The sequence below is a fragment of the Rana temporaria genome, chromosome 11 (assembly GCF_905171775.1).
Source record: "Rana temporaria chromosome 11, aRanTem1.1, whole genome shotgun sequence".
Lineage (NCBI taxonomy): Eukaryota > Metazoa > Chordata > Amphibia > Anura > Ranidae > Rana > Rana temporaria.
Window position 1 is genome coordinate 98,390,172 of NC_053499.1, and position 14,636 is coordinate 98,404,807.

The 14,636-nt window shown below is 43.4% G+C and overlaps 1 protein-coding gene and 1 long non-coding RNA gene across 14 annotated transcripts in view; one reads left to right on the forward strand and one right to left on the reverse strand.

Annotated features, from left to right (window-relative positions):
* NRXN2 (neurexin 2) overlaps positions 1-14,636 on the reverse strand; it is a 2,907,124-nt gene that overhangs the window by 951,096 nt on the left and 1,941,392 nt on the right. The window lies entirely within an intron of this gene.
* On the forward strand, positions 35-8,220 carry LOC120916892. The gene is made up of 2 exons (XR_005744114.1): positions 35-275; positions 7,638-8,220. It is a non-coding gene; the product is annotated as an uncharacterized LOC120916892 (long non-coding RNA).

Consider the following 14,636-nt stretch of genomic DNA (forward strand, 5'->3'; position numbering starts at 1 on the left):
TAACGCATAATGAGAGAGCTGTCTCTCTACTCTCCAGCTCCATTTCCACAAGAAGCTGTGTCCGTGTGTGTGTGTTTGTCTCTCTTATTTCAACAGATTGTGCCAGTGAAACATTGCAAGCTTCTCCTGTATTGAGACAGGAAATCAGTCCCTGACATTTTGGCCCAACGTGTGCTTTTTGGACTTCAAGGCGGGAAGTGCTGACCCACAAGAAGTTGCCTGAGGATTGAGAAATCGTCTAACATTGACTGGGAAGTCATGACCCCCAAAGCACGGTGAGTGAAGTTTTTTTTTACTCCTCACGTTGTGTTGCTGTCAATGTAGACATCTTATTCCTCATCCAGTCTTTCTACACATTCTTAGCCTTTGTAAAGACGGTATTTATTCTTGTCCAAAAACTTTTTTTAAACCAAAAAGCGAACCCGTCAGGCTTGCACTGGTTTGCTGCTATTTTTGTTGTTATCTTGTGTTTTGTCTTTCCGTTCGTGTGGTTCTTTGTTAACTGAATATAGCCATTTCTTTTAGGGGTTGTAAGGGGTGTGCGGAATCGGCCGGCTAAAGATAGTTTGGTCGTCGGTCGACTGTTGTTTGAGCTGTGGCTTGGGTAGCTACATTGGGGTGCATTGGGGTGCATCTTGGCTTGAAATAGTCTTGGATATAGCCGCTAAGGAAGTTTGGCTGCGAGAAATAAACTGTATGGGATTTGCTATGTTTATGCTTGTGGTAAATATAACAAATCTTCTTTTCTAAATTGGGGTTAAATAACGTAGGGACTTTTTATGGGTTTGCTATACATAAGTCTTGTGGTGTATGTATACCAAATCTCTTTTTGTTAGCTCTAAGATTGGGGGTTAAGGGTTGTCTTTTTGCGCTGTAAATGGCTGTATTCAGATTGTGTTTTCTGTTCTAAGGTTTCGTCCTGTCTTTTAGTCACTGCTACATGTAATCCTCTTTCAAAAACTTTTGTTTCCCTTTCATGGCACAAAGTCTCTAAGGACCCCCTCCCTTTTTTTTTCTTCATATTACTCCTTTTCTTGCTGGCTGCTATAAAAAACCCCTCTCACTGTTATCTCCCTTTTAAATAGTCTTGCTTACACTATGCCCTTTGTCTCAGCGGGACAGTAATTAACTTTCTATCTAGCATACTTAACCCTTTGTTTGTCTGGAAAGGAAGTTTCTCTCTGTGTGTGTTTCTGTTCACAATTCACATCACCCCCACTTCCCATTCCTTAGTTAATTCTTTTTATGCTGGGAAAAAGTTATTGATTCTCTGTCTCTGTGACGGTTTTCTTTTATGCTGGAAAGCAATGTGTTTTTTTTTCATGCCTGCTTCTAACTAATCTGCCGTCTCGCAACCCCATCCCTCTCTCTTCATATTAAACCCTCTCCTTGCCAGTCTGGAAGGAACACATGGTTAATCAATTGCTTTTTTTTAAAGCCCTTTATTTCTGTATATCTATACATGTATCTGGCTTTCTTGTTGTATATATCGACTGCTGTTGTTACTGACTTTTGTTTTTAATTTACAGAAGTTTGAAGGTTTTTTTTCTTTCTCTGTTTTTTCCTTTTTACTTAACTCCCCTCTTCTCTCCTCCATCTTTCTTGATAGCTCCTCCCTTCTTCTTCACCACTATCTTTGAATTTTTCCCGCCCTTCTTGATAGCTCCTCCCTTCTTCTTCACCTCCATCTTGTCAATCCCTTCCCTGCTGAAACACTCCATTCATACCCCCCCTCCTCTCTCTCCCTCTTCTCTCTCTCTTTCTCTCTCTCTCTTTTCCCTCTCTCTCTCCCTCTTCTTCTGTAACTTGCCTTACTAACCCTTCCCCCCTCTAACTCCCTCTCCCTCTATGTAGTATGCTGTTGTACTGACTATGCAAGAAGTGATTTGATTGTGTCTAATGATACATTGTGCCTATAGCTGCTATGTTGTTTTTGCTTCGACAATAATTGCTTGTGCTTTCCTTCTGTGTGTTATAACTTATGGTGTCTTTCTTTGCGTGCTCTTTCGTTTGGGTTCTCAATTCTGTGCTGGAAACTAACTCTTTCTTTCTTCTTTCTTTCTCCGTTCTTCAACCCTTTCCTCTTCTTCCCCTTGAACTTCATTGATCCCTTTTCCCAATTCTTTGTTGGCAAGTGGTTAATGAATTCTTCCTACGCTGCTCCATTTTATTTTGACTGATTTTATGCTTTAGATTTTTCCCGCCTTTTCTGGATAGCTCCTCCCCTTCTTCTTCGTCCTCCATCTTGCTTTTTTTTTTATTCTTCTTCTTCTCCCCCCCCAATCCCTCCCTTTCTTTTCCTTACCTTAGTTACTTCCCTCTTTTCCTCTCTTGCGTCCCTCCCGTTTTTGCTAAACTATTGTTTCTGTTGGGGTGCGTGGATTTTTGGTCTGTTACTAGTGCATTTCCTGGGAAAGGGTTGAGAATGGGTCCCCGGCTCACTAGGCCAGCTGAGGGTACACTAGCCTATGACCTTGTGCTTCAGCGGGAGGGACAGCAGGGCGTAAAAGGCTGGAGAAAGTTAATGAAGCTTGCCAATTTTTCTGGTAGTGGTGGCAGGCTTCAGCCAGAACAATGGAGAATCTTGTTAATTGAACAGAAGGGCTTGTTGGCTAATAGTAGTTTGTTTTCAGCCGCGGAAGCTTGGCTTCGTGTTGCACGAGGTCTGATGGATGAGGGGTGGGTGGAACAGGAATTGCAGACTAAGGAAGGGGCTGATGTATGTATACCACAAAGGTAAAATCCTGCCCCCTCCCTATGAGGGTGGCTCCAACTGGGCGTGTAGGGAATGTGGGAGGTCCGGACTCCCACATCCTGACCACCCTGGGCTCTGCCACGAATGCAGTCGTAAGTCGGAGGACCTCCCCCAGAAGTCCTCCCCCTTGCAAATAGACCCGCCTCCTGTCTTGCAACCACCCACACCCACACCGATCTGTCCCTTATATCCAGTATTGAATGTAGATGGCAGCTACTACTGCCCACCGGCCATTGTCCCGGTGATGCCTGCAGTATCGGACTCACTGACTCAGCCATCCGCTGCCTCCGCTCAATACGCTCCAGTATCAGGGCCCCTTCAGTCTACCCCTGCAAGGGCACTGCTCCCTCCTGCAGCACTGCCACCCCCACCCCCCAGCCAAACCCCCAGCCTACCTTCCTATGACCCAGCAGGTTCTGTATGGGAAGGTGCTGATGAGAGGTGTATAACCCAGGGCCTGAAGGACGAGATAACCTGGAACTCGGGGCCTGCCCGTATGCTGCCTGACGCTCCGCTCAGGTATGCCTCCTTTTCCCCCTCGCAAGCATCCACCCTAGTAGTTTCTCTCCCCGACCCAAAATTACACCCGATGCCATTCTTTCGGAGAATTGCACAGATCCAAAAGACGTACTCATCGGCATGGAAGGATCTAGCTAGCTTGTGTGAAATTAAAGCAGGAGATGCATACTGGCCCTTAATGGAGCAATGTTTTAATAATGCCCGGTTAGACAGCGAGGTCTCATATAACTCGGGGGTTGTGTTTTGTGAACAGCTACAGGACTGGGCTAGGGGTAAATTAGCAGATCAGGCCACTAGCATTCAGGATGTGACACAAGGCCCGGCGGAGTCAGTGGAAAAGTTTTACATGAGACTCACTCAGGTCTTTACTGATCTAGGATTTTCTATACATACCAAAGCTCATTATCAGATGTTGTCAAGTGCTTTCGTCGCAGGTTTGAAAGAATCGATACAGAAGGGACTGATGGTGGCCCGTCCAGAGTATAGGACACTATCCTTAGACGCCTTATTGCCTGTTGCAAGAGGTCTGGAAGTACAGCAACCACTCCCAGAGGTGACACCCCTAATGACTGTAGCTCCCGCCCAACCACTACCTGTACCTCTCGCCCAACCACTACCTGTACCTCCCACCCAACCACTACCTGTGGCTCCCAACCCCCCACTGGCTGTGGTTCCCAGCCTGTCTCGGAGACCTATGATTACTTGCTTTAACTGTGGGGTTCAGGGTCACTACCAGAGGGACTGTAGGGCCCCCAGATGGTTTAGCCGTAACCCCCCCCAGTATGACCGTAGATATGATCAGTACCAGGACTCCAGGTATGATCAGTACCCGGACTCCAGGTATGATCAATACCCTGACTACAGGTATGACCAGCGCCCAAATGCCAGGGCTTTCCCTCCTCCTCCTCGAGGGGAGCGCCCTCAACCCATCGAATAGGAAAACGGCAACCCTGTGTCTTCTGCCTCCTCCCCTTCCCTTCCGATAATGGCCGCCACAACCCGGTCAGGGGCAGGTCCTATAGCAAATATTCTGATTCCTATAGAGGGCCGCCCCACCAAATTTATTGTGGACACAGGTGATTGTTGTAGTGTCATTCGGGAGGCAGAAATCCCTGACCCCTCCTACTTATCCTCTATAGATGTGTCCTGTGTGGGTGTGGACAGTCAGTCTCGGTCCAGCCCTCTCACAAGACCTCTACATGTGGGTACTACCCCCGCATCGTTGGCAAGATTCGTGGTTTCGAACACCTGTCCCCTCAATCTCTTGGGGGCGGGTGTTCTTTCCAGGCTTCAGGCCTCCATTTTGTATAATGCTGACGGGTCCATCTCCGTGTCCACTGCCCTGAGTGAGGGTGACACGTCAGCATTATGTTCCCTCCCCATCCTGATGTCCCTGCAGGTCCCGCCAGAAGCTATCCCTGACCATTTCTTTGACCAAATACCTTCCTGTCTCTGGTCCACGGGCCCAGAGGATGTAGGTAGGTTGTCAGTTCCCCCGGTGGTAGTCCTTCTCAAACCAGGAGCTGTTCTTCCCAGAAGGGCACAATACCCCCTCAAACCTGTCCAGACTCAGGCAATTTCTAAGCAAATTGAAGTTTTGTTGGGGAATGGTGCCCTGATACCCTGTACTTCCCCTTGCAATACCCCATTGTTTCCTATTAAAAAGAAGACCCCCAAGGGTCACCCGGATAAGTTTCGGTTAGTACAGGATCTTAGAGCAGTGAACGAGGCCACCGTTTTGGAGACACCACTTGTCCCCAATCCGCACACTCTTCTGTCAGGGGCTCCCCCATCTGCAAAGATTTTCACTGTCATCGATTTAGCAAATGCCTTCTTTAGTGTCCCATTGGACCCCTCCTGCCAGTACTTGTGTGCCTTCACTCACGCTTCTAAACAGCATACCTGGGGTGTTCTCCCGCAAGGCGTGCAGAACTCACCCAACCAGTTCACCAAGGCCATGTCCCTCATCCTCTCCAACTGGCCTAACCCCCACCCGGACCTGGTTGTGGTTCTCCAATATGTGGATGACTTGCTCGTCTGTGCCCCCTCTCAGGAAACAGCGGAACAATCTTCTGTCAGCCTTCTGGTGTACCTAGCTGAACAAGGATGCAAGGCCTCGAAAGAGAAATTACAGTGGTGCTCTCCCCGTGTTGTTTTCCTGGGACATTGCATATCTCATGGCGCAAAGCACATTACGCAACAACGCGTTGAAGCCAACCAAGCCCTTTCGCCCCCCAGTAGCGCTAAGGCCCTACATGCTTTTTTGGGACTGATCTCTTATTGCAGAGCCTTGATACCTGTGGCTTCCCTTCTCATGCAGCCACTATATGACAACCTGCCATGTGTCCCCTTTGCGCTGTCCGAAGAAGCCCTTACTAACTTTTACCTTTTGAAAAAGGCGATCAGCACTGCTCCTGCACTCGGTCTCCCTGACTATGGAAAGCCCTTTCGCTTGTTTATTTCTGAGACCCAGGGACACGCTTCAGGGGTGCTGACACAAAGTTATGGACTCCGTAACCGCCCCATTGGTTACTATTCTGCCCGCCTGGACTCTGTTGCTAGAGGAGGCCCATCTTGTCTCCGAGCTGTTTTTGCTGCCCAGGCCCTATTGGACAAAACTTCAGATATTGTTCTGGGTTATCCCCTACAGCTGTTTGCCCCTCACGATATCTCTGCCATCTTGAATCAAGTGCAGCCCAAGCATATTTCCTCTGCCCGTCACCTCCGGTTGCAATGCTTTCTTCTCCTGCCTGACAATGTCACACTGCTTCGATGCCAGCAGCTGAACCCCGCTACCCTTCTTCCTCTTGTCCAAGGGGGAAATCGTGATATGTCTCTGGACAAACAGGAAGAAGAGAACACAGATTTACCTGCTCCTACCTTGGATGAATATGAACATGATTGCTTTGAACTCATGAAGGCGGAAACCACCCATCTACCCTCTGTCCTGGATTCACCGATCCCAGATCCTCAACTCACCTTGTATGTTGATGGTTCCAGATTTGCAGATTCATTCGGCAATTACCATACAGGATATGCGGTTACCACAGAGACTACAGTTATGAAAGCCGCCTCGCTCCCAGCATCCATGTCTGCTCAAGAGGCTGAGATCTATGCCCTTACAATAGCCTGCCAGATTGCAGAAGGACGAACAGCAAACATCTATACTGATTCGCGGTACGCACTGGGTGTCGCCCAAGACTTTGGAGTTATATGGAAGACTCGCGGCTTCTTGACTACAGCCGGTACCCCAGTGAAGCATGGAAGGGCAATAGATGCACTCCTGACAGCACTCCAACTCCCTGAACAAGTAGCAATACTCAAGGTTAAAGCCCATGGAAAGAGAACCACACCAGAAGCCAGAGGAAACTACCTTGCCGATGAAACAGCAAAACAAGCAGCCATGACCCCTCTAGAGGCTCAAACCACAGACTTTGTGGGGATATACCATTCACAACCAGAAGCGGTACACACAGACCTGCTTAAAAAGACTCAAACAGACGCTGCAGACCAAGAGAAAACTACGTGGAATAAGATGGGAGCAGTACGGATGAATGACCTTTGGACTGTAGGAACCCGCCCATGTCTCCCCAGAGCTTTGTACCCAGCTGTGGTACAGTGGGGCCCATGGGCCAACGCATCTCTCAAAGACTTTGATGAACTCACTCATAAACAAACATTATGTAGCTCAAGGAATCACTACTTTAACTAACCAGTACTGCAAGTCCTGCCACACCTGCCTAGCATGCAATCCCGGAAGGCTGGAGAAAACCCCCCCGAAACATTCAGCTAGACCACTCTACCCCTTCCAGAGGATACAGATCGACCACATACAAATGCCAAAGAGTGGTAGATTTGAGTATGCCCTGGTAGTTGGCTTATCCAGTTGCAAATCAGACAGCGAAAACCACAGCTAAAAAGTTACTTTTGGAGGTGGTTTGCAAATATGGGGTACCCGAGGTGATAGAAAGTGATCAAGGTCCTGCGTTCACTGCTACCATTACAAAAGAAATATGGAAGGCCCTAGGTACCACGTTAGCGTTTCACACACCTTATCATCCTCAGAGTAGTGGGAAGGTGGAAAGAATGAACCAGACACTTAAAACCCGAATGTTGAAAATGGCCAAAGACACAGGTCTGTCCTGGCCAGAAAGTTTGCCAATAGCTTTATTCAGTGTACGGTACTCCCTGAGAGGGAAGCATTCTTTTTCCCCTTTTGAAATCTTGTTTGGTACAGCTCCCAGGTTAGGTTGTTATTACCCACAACAGTTGCAATTACAGTCTGATACTTTGGTAGATTATGTAACGGCTCTTGCCAAAGAATTAACTAATATCCATGCACGAGTATATTCTTCCATTCCAGATCCTGATTTAGATACCGGTACTCACAGCATACTTCCTGGTGATTGGGTGATGGTTAAGAAGTTCCTCCGAAAACATTCTCTAGAGCCAAGATATATGATGGTCCATTCCAAGTGTTGCTGACAACAGCTACTTCAGTAAAGTTGGCCGGAAAGAACACTTGGATACACGCATCCCATTGCAAAAAGGCTCCAGTTCCTGAGGATTGTGACCCACCGGCATCAGAATGATGTTATATATCCTTCTTTTTACAGTGACAATTGTATATACACAGGAGGTGGCTATTAGGAAAACAGAACGGATAGTGCAATTCTGGTATAATTCATCAGACACACATGTTGCTACCTTTATATTTGATTACTGTGATGTATATCCTCCAGTTGCGTGGGATTGGTCTAATACGTACTGACGGCTGTTTGTTGCCCGCGGAAACATATATCTATGTGATGCAACTGAGGATTGTGACAATTGGGGATCTGTGGGTTGGAATACAGGTGATGACTGGGGAAACAGACCACAGCATGCTCTGAATAAAAAAGACAAATATGGGGAGCCATTACTTGATAGACTGACCTTGAAAAAAACAGGTATATGGTCCGTTGGTGAGGTGGAACATAGTACAAAACTCACATAAGGAATCCATAAGGAATCCCAGTCCTGCGGATGCAGGCACATATAATATGGGGTTACGGTATAGTGAAGAGGAGAGGATACCCAATGTAGGGGAGAAGGGACCAATCATACAGTTCCAACTTAAATACATGTATAAAGATAGAAAGGAAAAGTTTAGAGTAATATGGTCAGAATGGGAAAAATGCTCGCTAGAGATTGAATAATTTTAAGGAGCTGTAGGAAAACGTAAGTGGATAGCCTGTGGGGGGGGGGGGGTGGAGAATAACTTGTTTGTCTTTTTTTTTTGTTTGTTATTATATACATTTACTTATTTTCTTTCGGGGTTGGTGTGCGGAATAGGGAAGGGAGAAAGGGTGAGATAAAAAAGCAGGGGGGGGGTTAAGTCATTAGTGGCTTTATGGCCTGACAGAGGCCTCAGATTTCAAACACTTGGTAAAAGTGTTTTTAGGGGAGGGGGTAACAAGGAATAAGGAGCGATAAGCTATAGAATGGCTTTTTAGAAGCCTCATATCTAAGGGATCACTATTTTTATTTATTTATTTATCTATTTTATTTTCTGTTTGGTGTTTGGAGGGGGGGAGAGAGCCACAGGGAATAAGTGAGGGTGGGGGGGGATAACTTTTCTCCCCTTTTTATTTTATTTTATTTATTCATTTATTTTCTCTTTTTTTTCCCTCTCTTTATTTTCCCCGGGGGGGGGGGGTATGGGATACAGATAAGGATGTGTATTGTACAAGGGTGTGATATAATGTAATATATTGTTAAATGGAAATGTTGAAAAACTAATAAAAACATTTTGATAATAAAAAAAAAAAAGACATGTATAATTCACCTGAATGGCAGGCCTCACAAGCATCCAGCAATCCCCCTGAGGTATATGTATATGAGGTATATGTACATAAAAGCACCCTAGGAGATATAGTGGCCATAGCAGATCCCACATTCGAAGACACAATGGCAGCTGAGACTGGTTTCTCGGTGCATGGAAGCATAACAGATCCAACTGTTATGTGTGTAGTGGAGCTAAACCCCATTTGGGAACGGTACCATTAAACATACCTCCTACTCAAGAGGAGTGTTTTATAAGCCTGTTTACCAACACTACTACTGATCACTCCCAGTGTGAAACATGGAAAAAGGAATACCCAATAATAACGAAGACAGCAAGGCCTGGGGAAGGTATCACTATATATCCCGGTAATTACACATGTTATGGGAAATACCAGGGAGCAGGGAGGTTCTTAGGTAACTTCTCTGAGGGATACTGTGCTTCATACAGTAGTGTATCTGCAGATTTAGTTCAAAATCAAATACAATCTTTGGGGGATGTGTATTGGATCTGTGGTGACATGAAGATTAGGACTAAATTAACTGACAGATGGACAGGGGAATGTGCACTTGCTAAAGTCATAATGCCCTTGCACATCTTTTCTGTAGAGGACCGAGTAACACAAGGGGAGCACTCCAATAGAGAGCATAGAAGTGCCCCAGCAGGTAGTTTTGACCCTCATGTATATATAGATGCCATAGGGGTTCCAAGGGGGGTCCCGGATGAGTTTAAAGCTAGAGATCAAGTAGCTGCCGGTTTTGAGTCCCTGATTCCCATAATCACCATAAATAAGAATGTAGATTGGATTAATTATATTTACTATAATCAACAGAGGTTTGTTAACTACACCAGGGATGCACTCCAGGGAATAGCTGAACAACTAGAGGCTAGACATGTGCAATTCGTTCTGTTTCTAATTCGTTTTTTTACGAAAATTCGGAAATTCGTGAATTACGAATTTTCGTATTTACAAATTTTTTATTTACGAATTTTCGGACTTCCGAAAATTTTGAATTTACGAATTTTCGTATTTCCGTTTTCTTTACGAATTTCGGAAATTCGGATTTTAGAATTTTCGAAATTCCGAATTTTTCAATTTTCGAATTTTTCAATTTTCGAAATTTTTCAATTTTCGAATTTTTCCATTTTCGAATTTTTCAATTTTTCAATTTTTCAATTTTTCAATTTTTCAATTTTCGAATTTTTCAATTTTTCAATTTTTCAATTTTCGAATTTTTCAATTTTTCAATTTTCGAATTTTTCAATTTTCACATTTCGAATTTTTTCACTTTTCCAATTTCGAATTTTTCAAATTTCGAATTTTTCAAATTTTAAATTTTTTCAAATTTTAAATTTTTCCAAATTTCGAATTTTTCAAATTTCGAATTTCGAAAATTGAAAAATGTTTCAAATTTCGAATTTTTCAATGTCCCAATTTCGAATTTCGAATTTTCGTATTTCCGAAAAATTCGAAATTCGAAAATTGAAAAATTTGAAAATTGAAAAATTTTCAATTTTTTCAATTTTCGAACTTCGATTTTTTCAATTTTCGAATTTTTCAATTTTAGAAATTTCGAATTTTCAAAAATTCGAAAACTGAAAAAATCGAAAATTGAAAAAATCGAAGTTCGAAAATTGAAAAAATTGAAGTTCGAAAATTGAAAAAATTCGAAAACTGAAAAATTCGAAATTCGAAATACGAAATTACGAAAATACAAAATTTCGAAATGTCTCCATTTTCGAATTTTAACAATCACTTTTCCAATTTCGAATTTTTCAGAAATTTTGAAATTTGGAATTTTTAAATTTTCGAATTTTTCGTATTTCGAAAATCGAAAAATGTGAAAATCGAAAATTCTAAAATTCTAAAATTCGAAATTTCGAAAATTGAAAAATTCGAAATTCGAAATTTCGAAAACTTTAAAATTCGAAATGTCAAAAATCGAAATTTCGAAAATTGAAAAATTAGAAATTTCGAAAATTGAAAATTTCGAAAATTGAAAAATTTGAAATTCAAAAATTCGAAAACTGAAAAATTCGAAAATTAGAAAATTAGAAAACTGAAAAATTCGAAATACGAAATTTCGAAAATTGAAAAATTTCGAAATTCCGAAAATTGAAAAATTCGAAATTTGAAAATGGAAAAATTTGAAATTTCGAAAATTGAAAAATTCGAAATTTGAAAATGAAAAAATTCGAAATTCGAAAATTGAAAAATTCGAAATTCGAAATTTCGAAAATTCGTAAATTTCCGAATTTCCGATAATTCTTTTTTTTTTCGTTTCATTCGTTTTTTTCGTTTCATTTGTTTTTTCCGTTTTTTTGCTTTTTCGGAAATCCGAAAATTTCCCGAATTTACGAAAAAAGCAAAAAAACGGAAAAAAATGTTTTTTTCAAAATTTACGAATTTCCGAAAAAATAAAAAAAACGAATGAAACAAAAACGGAATTTTTTTTTTTTCGAATTTCCCGAATTTTTCGAATTTACGAAAAAAAAAAAACGAAAATAACATAAACGAAAAAAACGAATTTTTTGGCAGTGCACATGTCTACTAGAGGCCACTTCACGGATGACTTTCCAAAACCGTATGGCCCTAGACATGATATTAGCTGAAAAGGGGGGTGTATGTAAAATATTACCTGGAACAAGTACATGTTGTACGTACATTCCGGACAATACAGGTCCGAATGGCAAGGTAACATTGGCCATTAAGAAATTAGAGGAACTCTCTAAAGAGTTAAAACGAAATTCAGGGCTGACAGATCCCTGGGACCAGTATTTTGGATGGATGAAAGGGTGGCAACGCATTTGTGCTCAAATAGGTATAGCAATTCTGTTTTTGGTTATATTGGTTGTGGTGGTGTTTTATTGTATTCCACCCTGTATAAAGAAGCTGTTAGGGAAAGCAGCTGAAGAGGTAACTCCTACTTTTTTAAATTTGGGTGAAATAGGAGACTCAATGAAGGAAGTAGAAGAGGGACCATATCCTCTGTTACAGTCCTTGCCTGTTAAGACCACTTACAACATAAGATGAGCTAATTTTTTATTAGAACTATTAATAATGTTTAGTATTATTTTTTATATATTCTTTTTTTTTATACCTTTCTATATATATAAATATGCATGAATGAAATCATATTAGTACCTATTTTCCTTGATGATTTTATATAAGATATGTTTAATGAAGTTGGCCTCCAGCATTGGAACATCAATGAACTGTGTTTAAAAAGTGTTTCCATTCTTCTCTGCCATTCCCCATCAAAGGAATTCTTGTTACATGATGTTGGACTGCTTATACCCTTATAAGGCAATACTCTTGCTCCTTGCGTATGGATCTCTAAAGGACTATTTTGTGGACTTGTAACCAGAGGACCTCTTCCATATATGGACTTCCTTTCCCTGCCCCCTGCTCTTAGACAGGCCCTCTTTCTAGCCCATCTCATTATACTCCTTGTAGATTTCATTAGGAAACCCCTGAGCTTTAGCCACGAAGAAAAGACTCTTGCCATGTGCTCACAGGAGGGGAGGGATCGATGGGTGTGTACTTAATGTGAACCAATGAAAATGTATGTATCTGTGATGTCATGAGGACTATTAAAGTTAACGCATAATGAGAGAGCTGTCTCTCCACTCTCCAGCTCCATTTCCACAAGAAGCTGTGTCCGTGTGTGTGTGTTTGTCTCTCTTATTTCAACAGATTGTGCCAGTGAAACATTGCAAGCTTCTCCTGTATTGAGACAGGAAATCAGTCCCTGACATTGTGATGTAATCTCTCTCCTTCCCCCTCTCTCTCCCTCTCTCTCTCTCTCTCTGTCTCTTGGTGATCTAATCTCTCTCTCTCTCTCTCTCTCTCTCTCTCCCTCCCCCTCTCTCTCCCTCTCTACAACTTATCATTACTTATTGTTGAATCCTCTATAGTCATATTCTTATTAATATCATGTATGTTGTATCAGTATTCAGTAGTATCCTCTGTTTTAACAAGTGATACCATTTATGTTATGGTTGTAAATATTGGATTAATACAAGGTTCTTCTCTGTATCAATAAATGTAATATTTTTCTCTTTTCCGTACCCCTATCGTTTGCTTTAATTTGTATATAGACAAAAAGGTTTTTATAGCTTATAATATTATTTACTGCATGGTGGATTTGGGCTAATTCAATGTGAAGTGGATGTGCTGTGTGTGAGCTAGGGACCACAGTGGTGTGCATGCATGCATTCTCCTTGTGCCATGATGAATGTGTGTGTTTAACGTGCAAACATGCCTACCACGAGGCATCTCCTGACTGCTGTTCCCTCAGCAGACGGGGTAGCCTCGGTTAGGGGGGGACTGTGTGGTTCGGGGGTCAGGTCATCACCTAGGTCAATTGCCAGGCCCTTTATCATGGCGTAGTTGTGCAGAATGCAACATGCACCGATGATCTGGCACACAAAGTTCGGGGAATACAACAGGGTCCAGGCATCGGAAACTGGACTTTAGAAGGCCAAATGTGCGTTCCACCACTGCACGGGTACGTGTGTGTGCATCATTGTATTTTTGCTCTCCTCTGGTTTCTGGATCCCGGAATGGAGTCATGAGATGGGGCCCAAGTGCATATGCTGCGTCACCTGGAAGGGAAAAGACAGGAGGATGTTAGTCGTGCATGTGCCCCTCGTGATGTCTGCATCATGGGGGCGGACAGACATGCCTGACTCCCATGTCACTCACCAACCAGCCAGCTGTTCCCATACACGTTATGTTCAAATTCCATTGGGATGGTGCTTTGACGGTATATGTAGCTGTCGTGGCTGGACCCTGGGTATTTGGCATGGACGTGCCATATGAGGCATTGGGCATCGGCTATCACCTGTACGTTGATGGAATGCCAATGCTTACGATTGCGGTATATGTGCTCTGTGTCACGGGGGGCCGTAGTGCCACATGGGTGCAATCAATGGCCCCCACGGTGCGTGGGAATCCTGCAATTCTGAAGAAATCCGCCATTGCCTTAGCCGCAGATGCTCCTGGGAGGGTTTGATGATGTGGTGGGACATGCGTCTGAGGATTGCGGGGACAACCTGGTGCACACATCTGCTCATGGTGGATTGTGACATCCCAGCCACGACTCCACTTGTACGCTGAAAAGATCCACTGGCGATGAAATGCAGTGTTGCCAGGACCCTGACCAGTGGCTGCACTGCATGTGAGCGTTTTGTCTTGCTGGTGATGTCATCATGCAGGGTTGTGGCTAGTTCCTGGATGGCTTTAGGGCTGAATCTGAAGATGCGATACACTTCCAAATCACCCATGCCAAAGACGTTCATGCGCCGTGCCCTCCTACGTGGCGGTGGACCCATTAGTAGGGCTAGGACCACCGCTGCCATGTGTTGTCCTGCAAGTGTGGTTGCTCAGCTCAGCTCTTCCGCAATGGTGCTGCTGAAGCTGCTCTCCAGCTGACTTGTGCAAGTCTGGTGCAAAGTTACCCCTGCTTTATGAGGGGTAACTTTAGGCCAGGCGTACAACTTACGCGCACCGCGCATAGCCTGTGCCTGACGCGC